Source organism: Peromyscus leucopus, chromosome 1 (assembly GCF_004664715.2).
Source record: "Peromyscus leucopus breed LL Stock chromosome 1, UCI_PerLeu_2.1, whole genome shotgun sequence".
NCBI classification, from domain to species: Eukaryota; Metazoa; Chordata; class Mammalia; order Rodentia; family Cricetidae; genus Peromyscus; species Peromyscus leucopus.
In genome coordinates, this window is record NC_051063.1 from 98,284,462 (window position 1) to 98,301,370 (window position 16,909).

Here is a 16,909-nt window from a genome sequence, read left to right on the forward strand (position 1 = left end):
TCTCACCCCCACACAAAATAGGAGTTTAGTAAAACTCCAGAAATAGAATTGTAATAGTAGACAGGCAAACTAATGATTTTTCTACTTTTCATGAATCTTGACTTTGAGAGGTGAGGGGTATGCTAGCTATTAAGAACAGTTTATGTGTCCTATTTCCTTGAAATCTCTGTTTCCTGTGTGATAATACTGACCTCAGATATATTGTGGAAAATCAAAAGAAGAACAGGGTTTTTTTTTTTTTTCTGAGATAGAGTCTCACTGTGTAGTTCAGATTGGCCTTAAACCCATAATCCTCCTGCCTCTGCATTAATCTCCCTAGTGTTGGAAATAAAGGTATGCATTACCTGTAATGCAGCAGATTTTTTTTAACACAAACAATATCTGTTGAATCGCCAACTTCTTCTGATTTCTATTAAATTATGTGTTACATAATTCTTTTTTTACCTAAGGATTTGTACACTAATGCTTCAGAGAGTCAATGGAGTTTCTAAAAATAATTGTGACAAAGATAGAGGAAAAGATAATGAAGAGAACCCATATTATTAACATCAGCATGTTCAGAAGGTTCCCTAGACCTAGCTGGATCTTAGCTGTATTATTTGGTTCTAAATTTGTTGGTTACCAACAAGTTCTCTCTTTATTGCAGTCTAGGATATTGAATTCTAAAGAAAAAATGATGAGATAAAGTTGGAAAATGAAATTTGCTAAAATGGACATGGTGAGGGAATCACAAAAAGAAAAAAATCTGAAAAAAACATTATGAATAATGAAATCCACAAATTTAGATTCTGGGTGTAGTTGGTCAGGCCTATAATCCCAGCATTTGGGAGGCTGATGGCCGAGAGTTACAGGTCAATCTGGAACTTGCATGAATCCAGGTTAGCCTGGGCTAGAGAGTAAGGCTTGTCTCAAAAATAAAACAAAACCAACAAGCCAATTAAAAACCCCACCAAACCATCATTTTACAGTAAAAAGCAAAAATAATGTTGTTGGCTGTGTATTTTACACTCTTAGATCTTTTCGTGCTAATGAATTTGTACTTTATTTTGTAGATGAAGAAACTACCTGAATATTGGGGAAGTGAAATTAAATGTTCATATAAGTCATGTAGAAAGATCACTGACAATTGTGAGACTAGGTGGTACAGTATGAATGAAGGAGAGGAATGAAAGCTGTGTGCCCAGAAGCAAGGAGACCAGACTGTATGCTTACCTTTCTCATGAGTGTTGATTACCAACAGATTCTGAAGCAAGAGAAAACTCAATGAAGAAAGCTTAATGTTACTCATGGGTAATGTGAATATCAAGACCACCTTTATAATTCCAAAGCATCTACAAAAGAAAAGAGAAATTTTATCACAGAATAATTATGGTCAAACTGATCAAAGATTTTCCTGAAGCATGTAATGTCTTGAATTTTCCAATAAAGCCTTATAAAATAGTAAAAGGATCAATAATGCAGTAGAAACTCTCAAGTAGAAACCTTCTTCCTGTCACTGAAAGGCACAGCCATCTCTCATACAAATTATCAATTAAAAAAAGCCACATAGTGACTCTTCTATAATAAACTGATCTGTATTTTATTTTACTTAATTTTAGGGGGGAATAAGGAAAATTCTGTTAGGTGGCTTGATTAGAAAAACAATAAAACAATGTGAAATAAATAAGAATACCCTTATAAATCACAGATTAGTGGTAAAAAGAAAGAAAATTGCTTACCATCATTCATCTTTTAAGGAAATTTTACCATCCTGGATGCGGTATTGTACTGTAGTTTTTAAAGCTATTATCTTTTGGAGAAGCAATATACTGGAATTCTCTGTCCCACTTCCTGCAACTGTGTGCAAAACTAAACTTACTTTAAGAGGTAAAATAAGAAATACCAAATGGAAGGCTGTATCTTTAAAGTAAAAGTTATGTTTTACCAAATGGCAACAAGTAGCATTGTAAATGGATCCTTCGTGATGAGGGGGCAATTAGATGTTTGGAAATATCTTCATTATGTCAGTTTGTTGTCTGATTATATAACTGATTATATTTTCCACAAATTTATGATATTTATTCATATAAAATCATGAGCAGAATTTTATACCAAACTAAAAAAAATCTGTCAGATCCAGAATATCAATAAGTTTTGAATGCATTTCAAAAGAGGTACTGTTTAATGGAACTCATTACTTTGAGTGCTAACTAAAAATTAGTAACAAGACAATGGTAATAATGAAGGCATGATAAATGGTGATGTCTTGCAATTATTAGTGAGAGAAGTTTTGTTTAAGAAGATTGGAAATTTCTATAAAATCTCTGCATATTTGTTGAGCAGAATCATAGAACCAGTGACAATAGTTAAGTAGTATAACCGATAGTAAACTCATTTCATTTGTCTCCCTTCCTATGTATTTACCAATACTCATTCTCTTAATACTTAAAAATGTTAAATGAGATACACTGGCTGGCCCTGCTGAAACATGCTGGAGCAGGCTGAAGAAACTGCCAAGGGATGCTTCTTTTCCTACATTGAACTTATAGGACCAGAAGAAGTTGAAACAGATGACAAAAGACCGCTGGCTTTAGCTGTCCTCAGCTGTGTCTCTTTTGTCCTCAGTGTTAGATGCAGAGATTAGAACCTTAGTTTCCCTCAGGTGTAACTAGACTTTCTTTTATTCTCCATGGGACCTGATCTTTCTTGGATCTATTATCCTTTGAGGATGTGATGAAGTTCCAATACCAAAAGGATAAACTCAGAGAAAGAAAGCCAAGCTCTAATGAAAAGAGGTATCATCACCATGTAAGAGCCTGCAGCTGAATGTCTTAAATGTAACCCTAGCTCTGGAACTCTCTGCTTATGATGCTCAGCAGTTTTGTTAAACTCTCTGAGCTTCAGTTTCCTTGCTTAAAAATATTTTTTTCTTGGATAGAAGTGATGCTATGAGGAAATAAAATGGCATATATTCATTAATAACAGGTAATAGTTTATAAATCTAACAAATATTCATAATCACACACTACCACAGATCAGGCACTCTTCTTCCCATTCAATTATACAAATAATACAATTATGGTTCTTGTGTTTAGATGACTTGTATTTTATTCATTTTCTTTGAGATGGGCTCTCATCGTATCCAGGATGGCCTTGAAGTTACTATGTAGCTGAGGATAACCTTGAACTTCTGATCCTTTTGTCATGACTTACCAAATACTGCGATCATGGTTGTAGACCAGGATGCTCAATGTGTACAGTTCTGGGGGTTGAACCAGGGCTTCATCCATGCTATGTAAGCACACCAGGAAATGAGCTATGTCCCCAAGTCCAAAGCTTAGTCTATGTTTGGTGGGATCTCCAGGTAGACTAACAGTAAATACGACTAAATGGCTTCTAGAAGTCCAGTAGTCAAGAAATAGAAAACTGTAAGGGAAAAAGTTCCCAAATACATAGATCTTAACCTTAGATTTATCATTTTTAGTTATCTTGTTCTATGCTGATCATTCAATAGGAAAATGTATAAGGAGGAGACATAATCCTTGACCCCTAACTGTTTAGGCGACTTGAAGTTACTAAATTTTGAAGGAGCTAGTCAACAGGTCAAGACAGAAATAGAATGGAAATATTTTTTTTTTGTTTGTTTTTTATATTTTCAAGACAGGGTTTCTCTGTGTAGCTTTGCGCCTTTCTTGGAACTTGCTTTGGAGACCAGGCTGGCCTCGAACTCACAAAGATCAGCCTGCCTCTGCCTCCCGAGTGCTGGGATTAAAGGCGAGCACCACCACTGCCCGGTGGAATTAATTTTTTTTTAAGCAAACTTAATTCACTTTATTTTTCTAGTATAAAAATCCTGAATTGTAGCTATAGTTGGAGTGTGTGTCCTATACTCAGAGATCCTGGTGTGGGTTTTACAAGATGGTGGGCAAATTCCTGACAGGAAACCTTGGTGACCATGTTTCCAAAGGTCAGGGGTTAGATAGCTATAGGTCTTGATGGCATGATAATCTTTATGAAGTTGTCCAGTGTGTCAATGCAGTTCCTGGCTGGAGTAAGGAGTCATCAGTACCGGCCATTAGCAGCATCTGTGTTGCCAGTGCCATTAGGTCTTGGACAAGGTTTATCTGCACAGAGCCACAGTGGACTGTCACCTTGTATAGGTCAGTGTGCTATTTGTTTTCATCCTCCTCTCACTCTTCCCTCTGCACAGGGACACTGAGAGCTTGCTCAAGGTGATGGTCCTTCACATGGAGGTGATGACCTCCTTGAAACACATAATATCCAGTGTGACCCTTGTAACCACCATAGTAACAAAAGCATTGAATCTGGTCTTTTGGGCAGCATGAGTCTACTTCTACATTGGTGTAATCTTCAAAATCTCATCCTGGAGGGAGACCCACAAGAAAAAGTGAATATTTTTTTTCAGATGGGCACAGAGGGCAGGGACTTGAGCTTCATGTTCTTGTCTATGTGGGCAAGCTTGATGATTGAGATCCATTCCTTGTCTTTGGCCTTGCCTCCAACATTCCCTGCCTGGCCAGAAATAGATAGACCATGGCCCAGAAGACCTTTGTAGAAGCCAGTATCCCTCCTGGATTCTTTGCAGCCTATATTACACTTGTGTTACCTGCTATCTGGTTTTTACCAGGGAAGGCAGAATTAAATTATTTACTTTTAAGGTCATTTTAATACAGAAAGCAAAAATCTTAATTGTGTTTTAAATTTTAATACCATAAAAATGCACCATTATTTTTATATAAAATAAATGAAATAAAATAATGCATTATATAAAAATGCATTAAATTTCAAAACAATATAGAAACTATCTTAAATACACCAAGAGGGGCATTTATAAATTATGAATTAATAACTATAAATATATATTAATGTGTTAAAAAAATTAAGATGAAGACCTAGGTCTTAGTCACTATTCTATTGTTGTGAAGAGACACCATGATCAAGCCAACTCTGATGAAAAAGAAAACATTTAATTTGGACCTTTCTTACATCCTGATCCATAGGCATCAGGCAGAGAGAGAGAAAGCCTAGTGTGGGTATCTGAAACCTCAATGCCAACCTCTAGTAGCACACTTTCCTAATCCTTCTAATCCTTTCAGCCAGTTCCGTTGCCTGGTGACTAAGCATTCAAATATATGAGCATACAAGGGTCATTCTTATTCAAACCACTACAACCTAATATTCAGATTTATCTAATATCTTCCATGAAGGTAATTAATGCTCTTTGAAGTAATGGCTATTTTCAGGATTGAGCTTAGATCCTCTGATTGTCCAGAAAGCAAATGCTAAAGAAAATACTAAAAAAATACTAAATGAAATATTACATATTTTATGTGAATGTAGGGGGTAGAAACTAGGGGTGGAAAAGTCTAAGGAAGGATGGAAATAAGGATATGGAGGAGAAGAGAGGGTAGAAAATAGAATTAACTAAAATTAAGGATAAATGAAATGCCATAACTTTGTGGTCTTGTGAAAAATGAAATAAAAAAAAGATTCTCAAAGGAGGTACTATATATGGGTGGATAATATTGCTTCCAGAAGCTATGGGATATTAAACAAAAATACTGGGCCAGGAGTGGGATATCTTCCTATGAATTGTTGGTGAGGGAGGCCCTAGAGGAACCCCAAGCAATATGGACTATTGATAATGTTCTTGGTTGCCCACCATATTTAAACAGTATTTAGTTAGAGTTTCTGTTGCTGTGAAGAGACATCATGACCATGTCAACTCTTATAAGGAAAACATTTAGTTGAGGTGACTTGCTTATAGTTTCAGAGGTTCAGTCTGTTATCATCATGGCAGGACATGGTGGCATACCGGCAGACATGGTGTTGGTTACATCTTGATCAGATGGCAACTGTAAGTGGTCTCAGTGTCACACTGAGTGAAACCTGAGCAAAAGAGACCCTAAAGCCTGCCCTCACAGTGACACACTTCCTCCAACAAGACCACACCTACTTTCCAAGGCCACACCTCCTAATAGTGCCACTCCCTTTGGGGCCCATTTTCTTTCAAACCACCAGAGACAGTAACATCTTATTGCTGAAGACACCCCACACTTTGATTATAAAACATAGAGAAATCAAATTGGAACTTACCTAGCTAACATGTGTTCACAGTGCTGTAAAGTGCTGTGCAGGCTACTGGAAGAGGAAATTCAGGCTACAATACTGACCTTCCATGCAAGACATGCCTACTGATGAAATAGTGGTACAATTGTTATGGGAGTAACCGACCATAGTCTGCTTGGATTTGAGCCCTAATTTACAGGTAGGAATTTATGCATGGTACTGTAAACCTGGTTTAAAGAATCACGGCTGGGGAAATACCTCTAGGCTTAATGGGGACACAAACTAGTGCTGTTTTGTTAAGTGGGCAAGTAAAACTGCTTTCTAAATGTTTATTTTATCTTAATTTTTTTAGGTGTATGAGTGTTTTGCCTGCAAGTAGATAGGTATTATGCACATGTCTGTCTTCTTTGGAGGACATGGAGGCATCTGGCACAGCCATATCTGAATGGAGTGGCAGAAGTCATAAATCCAGCACAGCTGCTTGACAAAGATCCAGCAAAGCTGAGTCCCATGGTGGCTGCCATGCCACTTTGGTTTTTGTCTCCACCTGTTGTATATTTGGGGCACTTTTAATATTTGTACAATTTGGGGATATTGGATTTATGGAAAAGTTCTATGAATCATTTATGCCTTCTCCCAGGAATGCTGCTTCTAAGCTTCCCCAGAATAGTCCTGAACATACTATTCCCCCAGCTTTTAGGGGGGACATCCTTACATCTACTTGAAGGTCTTCCTTACGCCTTGGAGGTTGTGACACATGAAGAAGCCAGAGGTCTCTTCATGGGGCCATGAAACATTCTTGAAGCATCTGTCTCTGTACTTACACAGGAATAAGATATTCAAAACAAAGTAAACTTTTTAAGGTCAACAAGAGTTGGTGGGCTGGAGGAGTTGGCCATAGCTCAGAATACAAGCCTCTTGCCACTGTACACTCAATTATGTGACATACAACCCCTGCCTTACATAGAGACATATTGATGAGCAAAGTATGGAGTGGAAAGAAGATAAAACTATGAGGTGTCAGGACCTCCCTCTCTTAGAAAAGTTAGCTTACACAGAGCCACCATGGTGATGTATGACCAAAGAACAACAGAATGCCAGGATTAGACATATAGACAAATTCTATAAAGATACGTTATGCTGTGCCAGAATCTGAATAATAACTGCAGCAGCTTTGGCCTGAGGATTTTTCCTGGGCACTCTGATCACTAAGATTTAATAATACACTGCTTGGTATATGGCAAAATGCCGAGGGTGGCTTGAAGATTTTGTTTTAGTCTAGTGTCTTTGAATCAACCAAAGCTACCAGCCTGTTTACAGGCTGTCATATGCTTCTAGATTCTTAAAATTGGGTTATGGGGTTAATGAGTAAGATTGATAATTCTGTTTATTATTGATAACAAAAGTTGAGGGGAAAATGATTGGAAATGATAACTCTGTTCTGTCATAGTTTATTAATGATAACTAAAAGATGAGCAAAAGGAAGTGAAACACATGTCCAAAACCAAAAATGATATGATCTATGTTTTGGAACATCACGAATGTATCCATGCTTACTAAAATATGTATAAATAAAGAAGCACTCTGGCTGCTAGTCAGTAAGGCTGAAAGACTCTCCCGACTACCATGGCCTGGCTCACTATGCCCCCTCACTCCTTACATCCCCTGCTGGGACCTGTTGACCACTGGGGATGACTCCCATATGCTTTCTTTCTGTCCATCTCTTGGGCATATACCCAAGGAATGCTCAATCATACCACAAGAGCTCTTGCTCAGTTATGTTCATATCAGCATTGTTTGTAATAGCCAAAACCTGGAAACAACCTAGATGCCCTTCAACTGAAGAATGGATAAATAAAATGTGGTACATATACACAATGGAATACTACCCAGCAGAGAAAAACAATGATATCATGAGGTTTGCTGGCAAAAGGATGGATCTAGAAAAAATCATCCTGAGTGAGGTAACCCAAACTCAGAAAGACAAACATGGTATGTACTCAGTCATAGGAGGATACTAGGTGTAAAACAAAGATGAATAGACTGCTGCTCACAACACCAGGGAGGCTACCTGGAAAACAGGACCCCAAGAAAGACACGGGGATTGCCCAATGACGGAGAAATGGCTGAGATCTACATGAACAGCCTGGACTTGAGTGGGAGTAATGAAGGGCGACGGTCGAGGGAAAGAGAGCTTGGGGGAGCAGGAGAACCCAGCTGGATCAAGAACAGAGAGGGAGAACAAGGAATAGGAGACCATGGTAAATGAAGACCACATGAGAATAGGAAGAAGCATAGTGCTAGAGAGGCCCACAGAAATCCACAAAGATACCCCCACAATAGACTGCTGGCAATGGTTGAGAGACAGCCTGAACTGACCTACTCTGGTGATGGGATGGCCAAACACCCTAATTGTCGTGTTAGAAACCCCATCCAATGACTGAGGGATCTGGATGCAGAGATCCATGGCTAGGCCCTGGGGGGAGCCCTGGGAGTCTAATTAGTGAGAAAGAGGAGGGTTTATATGAGCGAGAATTGTTGAAACCAAGGTTGGAAAAAGCACAGGGACAAATAGCCAAACAAATGAAAACACATGAACTATGAACCATTGGCTGAGGGGCCCCCAACTGGATCAGGCCCTCTAAATGGGTGAGACAGTTGATTGGCTTGATCTGTTTGGGAGGCATCCAGGCAGTGGAACCGGGTCCTGTGCTCATTGCATGAGTTGGCTGTTTGAAACCTGGGGCTTATGCAGGGACGCTTGGCTCAGCCTGGGAGGAGGGGACTGGACCTGCCTGGACTGAGTCTACCAGGTTGATCTCAGTCCTGGGGGAGGCTTTGCCCTGGAGGAGGTGAGAATGGGGCGTTGGCTGGGGGGAAGGGGAAGGGGCGGAGAGGGGAGAACAAGGGAATACGTGGCTGATATGTAGAACTGAATTGTAAAATAAAATAAAATAAAAACTAAGGAGTATACGGTGTCTGATTCCTCCCTTGCTGCTTTTCCATTCACCCATCTTCAGACCCTGCCCTCATTTGGAGCTGGACTCTGGCAGGCATCAGATACCCTGGAGCTAGAGTTACAGACAGATGTGACCTACTGTGTGGGTTCTGGGAACAGAACCTGGGTCTCCTGCAAGAGCAATATATGCTTTTAACTGCTAAAACATCTCTTTAGTTCTTATGCCTATATTTATACCAATAGATTGGTGTGGCCAGATAAGTTTTTTTTTTTTTTTTTCCAGCAGATTGAAATTAGTGCAGAGATCCATACCTGGTTGAAGTACTAAGAATAAGTGACTGTTTCGTTCTCACTCCTAAATGCGACTCCCTCCCATTAAGGCTTAGAGAACATTGTGGAAACTGAAGTAGAAAGAATATAAGGGCTAGAGGATGTGGAGGAGTGCTGTGAAATGCTGTCTTTTCATTGTAAGATGGTCACAGCATTTATGAACTTAGAATGAGATGTTGTCTGTATAATATTTGCACATGATTGAGCCTCTCAACAATCCAGAATAGGTGGTAGGGGACTTATCAGGCCATACCCAAGCTTAGGAGCTATTGGATGTTAATGGCTGCTGGAGGAAGGAGGAATAAATTTTTCAGCAATGTAAGTAACCTTGTACTTATGTTTGTACAAGCCACTCTAGTTAAAGTAAGTGGGTCATTAAAAAAGTAGAAAGAAAAAAAAGTAGAAAGAGACTTATTGGGAAGAAGAAGGCATCTAGAAGGAGTGAGAGGAAGCCTGTATTTGGAATTTTCTCCAGCTCTCAAACAAAGACACTGAGACTTATTAGTTATGAATGCTCAGACTTAGTTTAGGCTTGTCCCACTAGCTCTTTTAACTTAATTTAACCTGTTTCTATTCATCTATGTTTTGCCTCAGGGTTTCTTCCTTTCCTTCATTCTGTATGTCATACTTTCCTGTTTCCTCCATATCTGGTTGGCTGGCCCCTGGCTTCTCCCTGGTATCTCTTTTACTTCTTTTCTCTAGTCTAAATTCCTTCTCCTACTTACTCTCCCTGTCTGTGTCCTGTCTATACCTCCTCCCTCACTATTGGCCATTTCACTTTTTATTAGACTAATCAGGTGCCTTAGGCAGGCAAGGTAAAGCAGCAGCACATCTTTACATAATTAAATAACTACACACATCTTTACCTAGTTAAATATTTTGCAGCATAAAAAATGCAACATATCTTTGCATAGTTAAACAAATAGTTCATATCAGAAGCTAAGTGGGGGAGATAAAGAATTACTGAATATGATAAAATATATACATGCATAGGATTGTCAAGGAACTAATAATTTTATAAATACTAGAAATAAAAAGGAAAGAAAAGAAAGGTCACTATTGGGTCATGTCAAAGAGGCACAGATGCCAGATGTCCAAGAGCTTTAAAAATAACATTTTAAAACATTTATCTTTATTATTTGTAAGTGTGTATGTTTATGTGTGTGTATGTAAGAGTACATGAGTGCAGATTCTGATGGAGGCCAAAGGAATTAGATACCCTGGAACAGTTGTGAGATGTTCAATGTGGGTGCTAGGAAATGAACTTGGGTCCCCTAGAGGAGCAGCAAATGCTCTTAACCACTGAGCCACCTCTCCACCCCCAAAGAGCTTTCAATAGCCAAAGCTGTAATAATTTGGGGACTAATCAAAGTAGTAATAGAAAGTAATAAAAATTAAAAATGCATGAGTATTTATCAATGTAAATACATGAATGGGTAAGGAAATAAAATGAGGAGAGAAGAGAACCAACATATTTCTTCTGCAGAAAAATTCCAAAGAATTTATATTGACACAAGTGTTAGAATATAATGCTTCACATTTTAAGTTTATTTTGTGTGTGTGTGTGTGTTTCATGCATGTGTGTAGTGTGTGCAGATGTATGGTGCAATGATGCATGTGAGGAGATCAGAGGACAAACTCAGGTGTCGGAATTTGCTTTTCACATTGTTTGAGGAAAGGTCTCCTTTTGTTCACTCCTATGTCTGACAGGTAAGCTGGCCTTCCAGCCACTAGGATTCTCCTCACATTTCACAGGAGGAGATTATAGAAGCCCCACTGTACCCACTTATATGGGTTCTGGATATTGGAGCTGAAGTCTTCAAGCTTGTGTGGCAAGAGGTTTACCCCAGCCACCTTTTCAGCCTTTTGATTGGAGGCTCATAACAGAGACTTTCCCCATAAACAGTACAGTATGGAATTGTGTGTGTGTGTGTGTGTGTGTGTGTGTGTGTGTGTGTGTGTGTGAGAGAGAGAGAGAGAGAGAGAGAGAGAGAGAGAGAGAGAGAGAGAGAGAGAGAGACTTTATAACAGACACCTGATAAACACTGCTTGCACTGGGTGATCAGAAGCCCTAAAATGTGGATAAGGTGTTCTTGTTGGATGTGACGATGACACTTTAATCTTGTAAATCTTTCCAAAGTCATAAACCCAGTCTTGTACAAAAGAATGCAAAACAAATCCTGAACATGGGCATTTTCCAAAGGACCTGCCTAGAATTCCTCAAGAGAAGTCTGAGAAACTGGCACAGCCAGAAGTAGTAGAGTAGTAGAGTCGTAGTAGAGACATAGTGGCTTCATGTGAAGGAGCATCCTAGATATGAGCCTGGGATAGGAAAAAAATGACGTGAAAGCTAAGGATGTAGGACTAAATCAGTGACTTTAGTTAGTGTAGGTGTGAACAGCAGTGGCATCTGTGTCAACACAATTTGTTGTGCCACTGCACTTTTTTTGGAAGTTTAAAACTTATAATTTCTTTTATACCTTCATTTTTAAAAAGTCAAGAAAATGGGCTAGTGATTTGGTTCAGGGGGCAAAAGCACTTTCTGGGGGAAGCCTTATGACCAAAGCTCAATCTCTAGAAACTGTGTAAAAGTGGATGGATGGAGAGATTCACCTCCATAAAACTACCCTTTGCCTTTTGTCATGGCATTCATGTGCTCCTAACCCACACCACACTCCCAGAACAACAGCAATAATTAAAAATATAAAGGGCAAAGGAGAAGAACAATATAGACATAGCTACGGTATACCTGCATATATTTTATAAAAGGAAAATCATAGATATAGATAGATACAGAAACAAAACTTATTATTTGAAAATCTCAGACAGAATCTATAAGAAGTTAACAGTAGTTGTCTTTGGAAGAGGAGCACAAAATGTTGATAAAGAAATCTACTTTAAACAAAGATTTTTATTTTTTAAACGTTTTTATGTGTATGTGTGGGTGTAGTATTCATAGCAGCTGTCAGATCCTCTGGTGTTAGAATTACACTAGACTTAATGTTAAAAATAAAGACATCGTGATAAGTTGCCCTCACTGTATCCTCTGTATCTATGAAATACAGCACAATGTAATTAATTCTTACTATCCATTCATACAAGTTATTTGAAGAAGGATGTACATAAAGGAGGATTAGATTTGCCCAGTTCAACTGCAGTCATAGAAAGGAAAACTTAGAGCTGAATCTTAAAGATGCTAGAGTTATCTTGGGATAGGGTAGATAGGAAAAAAGGAAGAGTCTGTAGACAGGAAAGCTGAGAAAAGACACAAAAATGTGATAATAAAATATAATTTCTGTTGGAGAACCACTCTGTTCCAAGTAGTGTTATTTATAAAATAAATGTAATTTTTTAGGTTCCATGACCTCAGAGAAATAGTTATTTGTGTATGTTAATAGCTCATCTCTTCATGTTTAATGGCTTTGGTACATTTTTTCCTTCTGATACACCTGAAGACTTTTCATATCTTATGTCAAGTACTATTATTCCTTTCCTCCTCCCTGTTAGTCTTTGTTTATTAGATTAGAATAAGCTATCTATATTGAAAAGAACACAGTATTTGGGGTAGATATTCATGGATTTCAATCTAGGGTTTGGCATTTATTACTTTGTCCTCTTCTGTACTTTCTGTCCATCCCTGTGAGGGGCATCACACAGATGTAGCCCATATTTAGCATCAATTGCAAGCTAGTGCCTTTAATCAATACTACTCCCTTGGAAAAAAGAAGAGATTTGATAAATCACCTATGCTGCAATTGTGGCATTGTACTAATTGACTGCTTATTCAACTAATGGCTGGATGTAATCAGAAATGTAATTGGAGAGAAGCCAAAACGGAACTGTGAGTAAGTTTTTATGACAGACTAAGCACATTAGTTTAATTTTGAAGTTGAAGAGCATGATAATGGGTTTGTGCATGATAATGACTGATACATGCAAATTTAGAAAACATTCAGAGAAGATAAAGAGAGTGCATTAAAGGATGTATAAACCTGCAGCATTACTGTAGGCAGCCAGGCCAACTCATAGGTTCCACCACTGATCCTTGTAGGAAGTACAAGCCAATTCCTGAGACTTATCTCTAGAGGAATGATTCATTTCAACCTGAGAATGGATGGGGTATCTGAGGAATGTATACAAGGGAGGCAAGAAGACTAGTGGACCCCTAGAATACAGTCTAAAAGGACTTGGGAAACAGAATCTGTACTGAAATATGAAGGGAAACAACAAGAGCATCTATAGATAGGGAAGACAAGAAATTAAACAGTTCCAAGAGCAACATCTTATTTCTGCAGTATCCCAGGAAGCCTGAAGAGCACCTGACTTCCTCAAGTGTCTCTCTATACCAAGAGCTGCTGCAAGCCTGGACTCTGTTTTCCCCTCATCTCACCAAGGTCCTGGTCCCTCCAGGTCTGTATTTTCAGAATTACAGTCTCTGTGACCTGCAAGGACCCTAGAGGTCCAACAGTAAAAGTCTGGGAGTCTGCCAAGAGAAGTTCTTTCTTTTCTCTCTGATGCAGCTACTCTTTGGCTGAACGCTGTTGCCACTGACTTCTGTTCTCAGTTTCCTTGGTCTCTGGGGCTGCAGACTAATCAATTTATTAATGAGCAGCCACTCTCTGTGACCTCATTAAAAAGTTGTTAATGAGCTACTCTGCTGCACAGGGAGTGCAGATGACAGAGACCCCCAGTGGCCTACAGTAGGGCCTGGGGGGACCCTTAGGTGTATAGACAGGATCAGATCTGGAGAGGGTAATGGTATAGACAGCAGAACCATACCTCCTGATGAGCTTAGCTTGGCAAGAGGCCACATCCAAATCACAAGTCCCTGATATCTGCAGGTTTATGGAATGGCTGCTATCCAAAGCTGCAGTGGATTTCCTTTGGGTGTTCAACTTTGTTTTGTACCAACTCTCATGACTTGTATTGATGGGAGACTTCAACTTCTAAGATTAAGAAGTGACTCTCCAGTTATTTCTGCTCCATTACAAAAGTCTTTTGATTGATCTGTCTTATAGGCCATTTACCCTTGTTATCTATGAATTTTGTGACTGCCAAGGTGATATTTCAAAATATACAGATCTAACTATTTCTTTATCCTAATACCCTAAAATTGATTTATTATAGTTCACAAAATTGTCTTCAAACAAGTTAGCATATACTCCCTTTCAATGTCTGTTTTCTTCCTACCTCTACATCTTCATCATCAAGTTGTCTCTTTAATTGCTATTATTTTTACTATTCTACTAATTTGAACACCATGTCATCCTGTCACCATAACAACTTACATTTCTATTGAAATCACAGTGTGCCTAGAATCATTCTTTATTTATTTACACACATTGGGTAAAGAATTCTCCCAATCCAGCTGTTAAGTAGGGATATGACTGTCATTCTTTATGGAAAAAGGGACCAAAGCAAGAGAGATGCTAAGCAAACTGCCCAGCATTATGGAGCTGATAAGCGACACAATATCAGTATCAAAGCCTAGGCATTTTAGTTTCTGGATTCATGTTCTTAGGGTATTTGAAAACTATAGCTCATAAGCTAAATTCAACCTTCCACCAGTCTTTATATTGTCTATAAGAAAAGACTTCCCATACATAGATTGGCACAATTACTATAGTTATAATGGCTATGTTACTAAAACCAAATTACAAATTCAATGAAGTCCCCATCAGACTACCAATGACATTCTTTGAAGAAATAGAGAAAACAATCCATACAGAACCCACTCCCAAAAGACCCGAAATAGCTTAAGCAGTCCTGAGCAGCAACAACAACAGTGTCAGATAGAGCAAAAGATTTGATTTCAAAATACATTGCAAAGTCATAGTAAGAAAACCAGCATGGTTTTGGCATAAGAACAAACAAATACACAAGTAGATTAGAGGACCCAGAAATAAACAATAACCAAAGGTATCTGATTTTCAATAAAGGTGTAAAGGGTTTAGAAAAAGCTATGTTGGAGAGAAGACATCGTCTTATCCTCATGTATAAAAATTGAAGTAGATTTCTCTCTCATGCTATAAAAGTCCACATTCTTAATGGAAAATCTGAAAGAACTAGAGGTAAATTGGAGGGAACAGTTCGCAATCCTGGCACAGCTTAGGAAGTAACAGCAAGAAGTGGCCAGAAGTAGTACATGAAGTCCTAAAGCTTCTGAAGGGCAAAGGAAACAGCTGGAGAGAGTCCAGAAGATGGGGGACAATCTTTGGCAGCTGTTTTCTGGGATAGGGTTAATATCCAGAGTAAATAAAGAACCAGAAATGTTGACAGCAGTCATTCATTCAATAAGTGGGCAAATGACGAACAGAGTTCACAAAAGGAGGATATGAAGGCAGAAGACATGAAAAGTATTTACTCGCCATTAAGGAAATGCAAATCAAACCTGCAGAGAGAGCCCCTCTTGCTCCTGACAGTTCAACAGAAACAAAGCCGTATATGGAAATGAGATCTGTTTGTTTTCCCAACATAACATTTCTATTAATTATTTGAGAATTTCATACAATACATCCCGATCACACTCATTTCCCATTCCTCCCAGGTCCAACCTCCCACCCTTGTGCCCCAACCCCTACAATAAAAAAAAAAAAACCCACGAAGTACAGTTTGTGTTGCCCATATAATTATTGCAGCATGGACAAACTCCCAGCGGCCAGCCCCTACAGATAACTGAGTCCTTCCGCATTCCCCTACCAGAAGCTGTCAACTGTGAAGAACTGCCCTTCAGCATCTACATCACAATTTTAAAGGACTCTCCTCAATGGCTTCCTGTCTAGACTATTTCTTTTTTCTTTTAGGGAGGGCAGTTTTTGCAGAAACCTTCGATGTCTCTCATATGAGCACAGAGTCATCGATAACACTGTGCCAGACGCTTCCTTGCCCGTGTATCAGCCCACGGCAGTATGTATCATAGACTCCCACATAGTTTTCTGTGACTGTACAGATCAGGAACAACCCCCACAACCCCAATATGGATCATGGACATCAACATGGTATCCCTCTGAGGGCCATGTTAGTATGAGTGGCCTGTGCAGCTGCTGGACCCAGCGTTGATCAGGGCTGTCACAGGAGACTATGTTGATGTATGTGACTCATGCTACAGCCAGAGGCCGTGTTAATGTCCGTGAAAATGAGATTATGAAGCCCGTTACTTTGTATGCTAACTAAAAGATGGGCAAAACCAAAACGAAACGAAACAAACAAACAAATCAAAAACCGAAACCAAACCAAACAAAAAAACCGCAATAAACTTCTCAGCCACAAGATGGCACTACAGCTTCAGTTTATATCCTTGAGGCCAAGACATTTAAGGCTTTTAAGGTCGCTGTCAAGTTTGTGTAATAAAGATGTGTGGGACGACCTGACAGTTATTACTCAAGGCAAAAATTTACTAAATTATGAACAAAGTAAAACACTAATCAACAATCTTTTAGAATAAGAAATTAAAAGAACAGCAACAAATGCTGGTAATGATGACTCAAAATTATGATGACACACTATTCATAAATAAACAAATCAATGTTCAGTTTAAGTGTCTATGAGTGG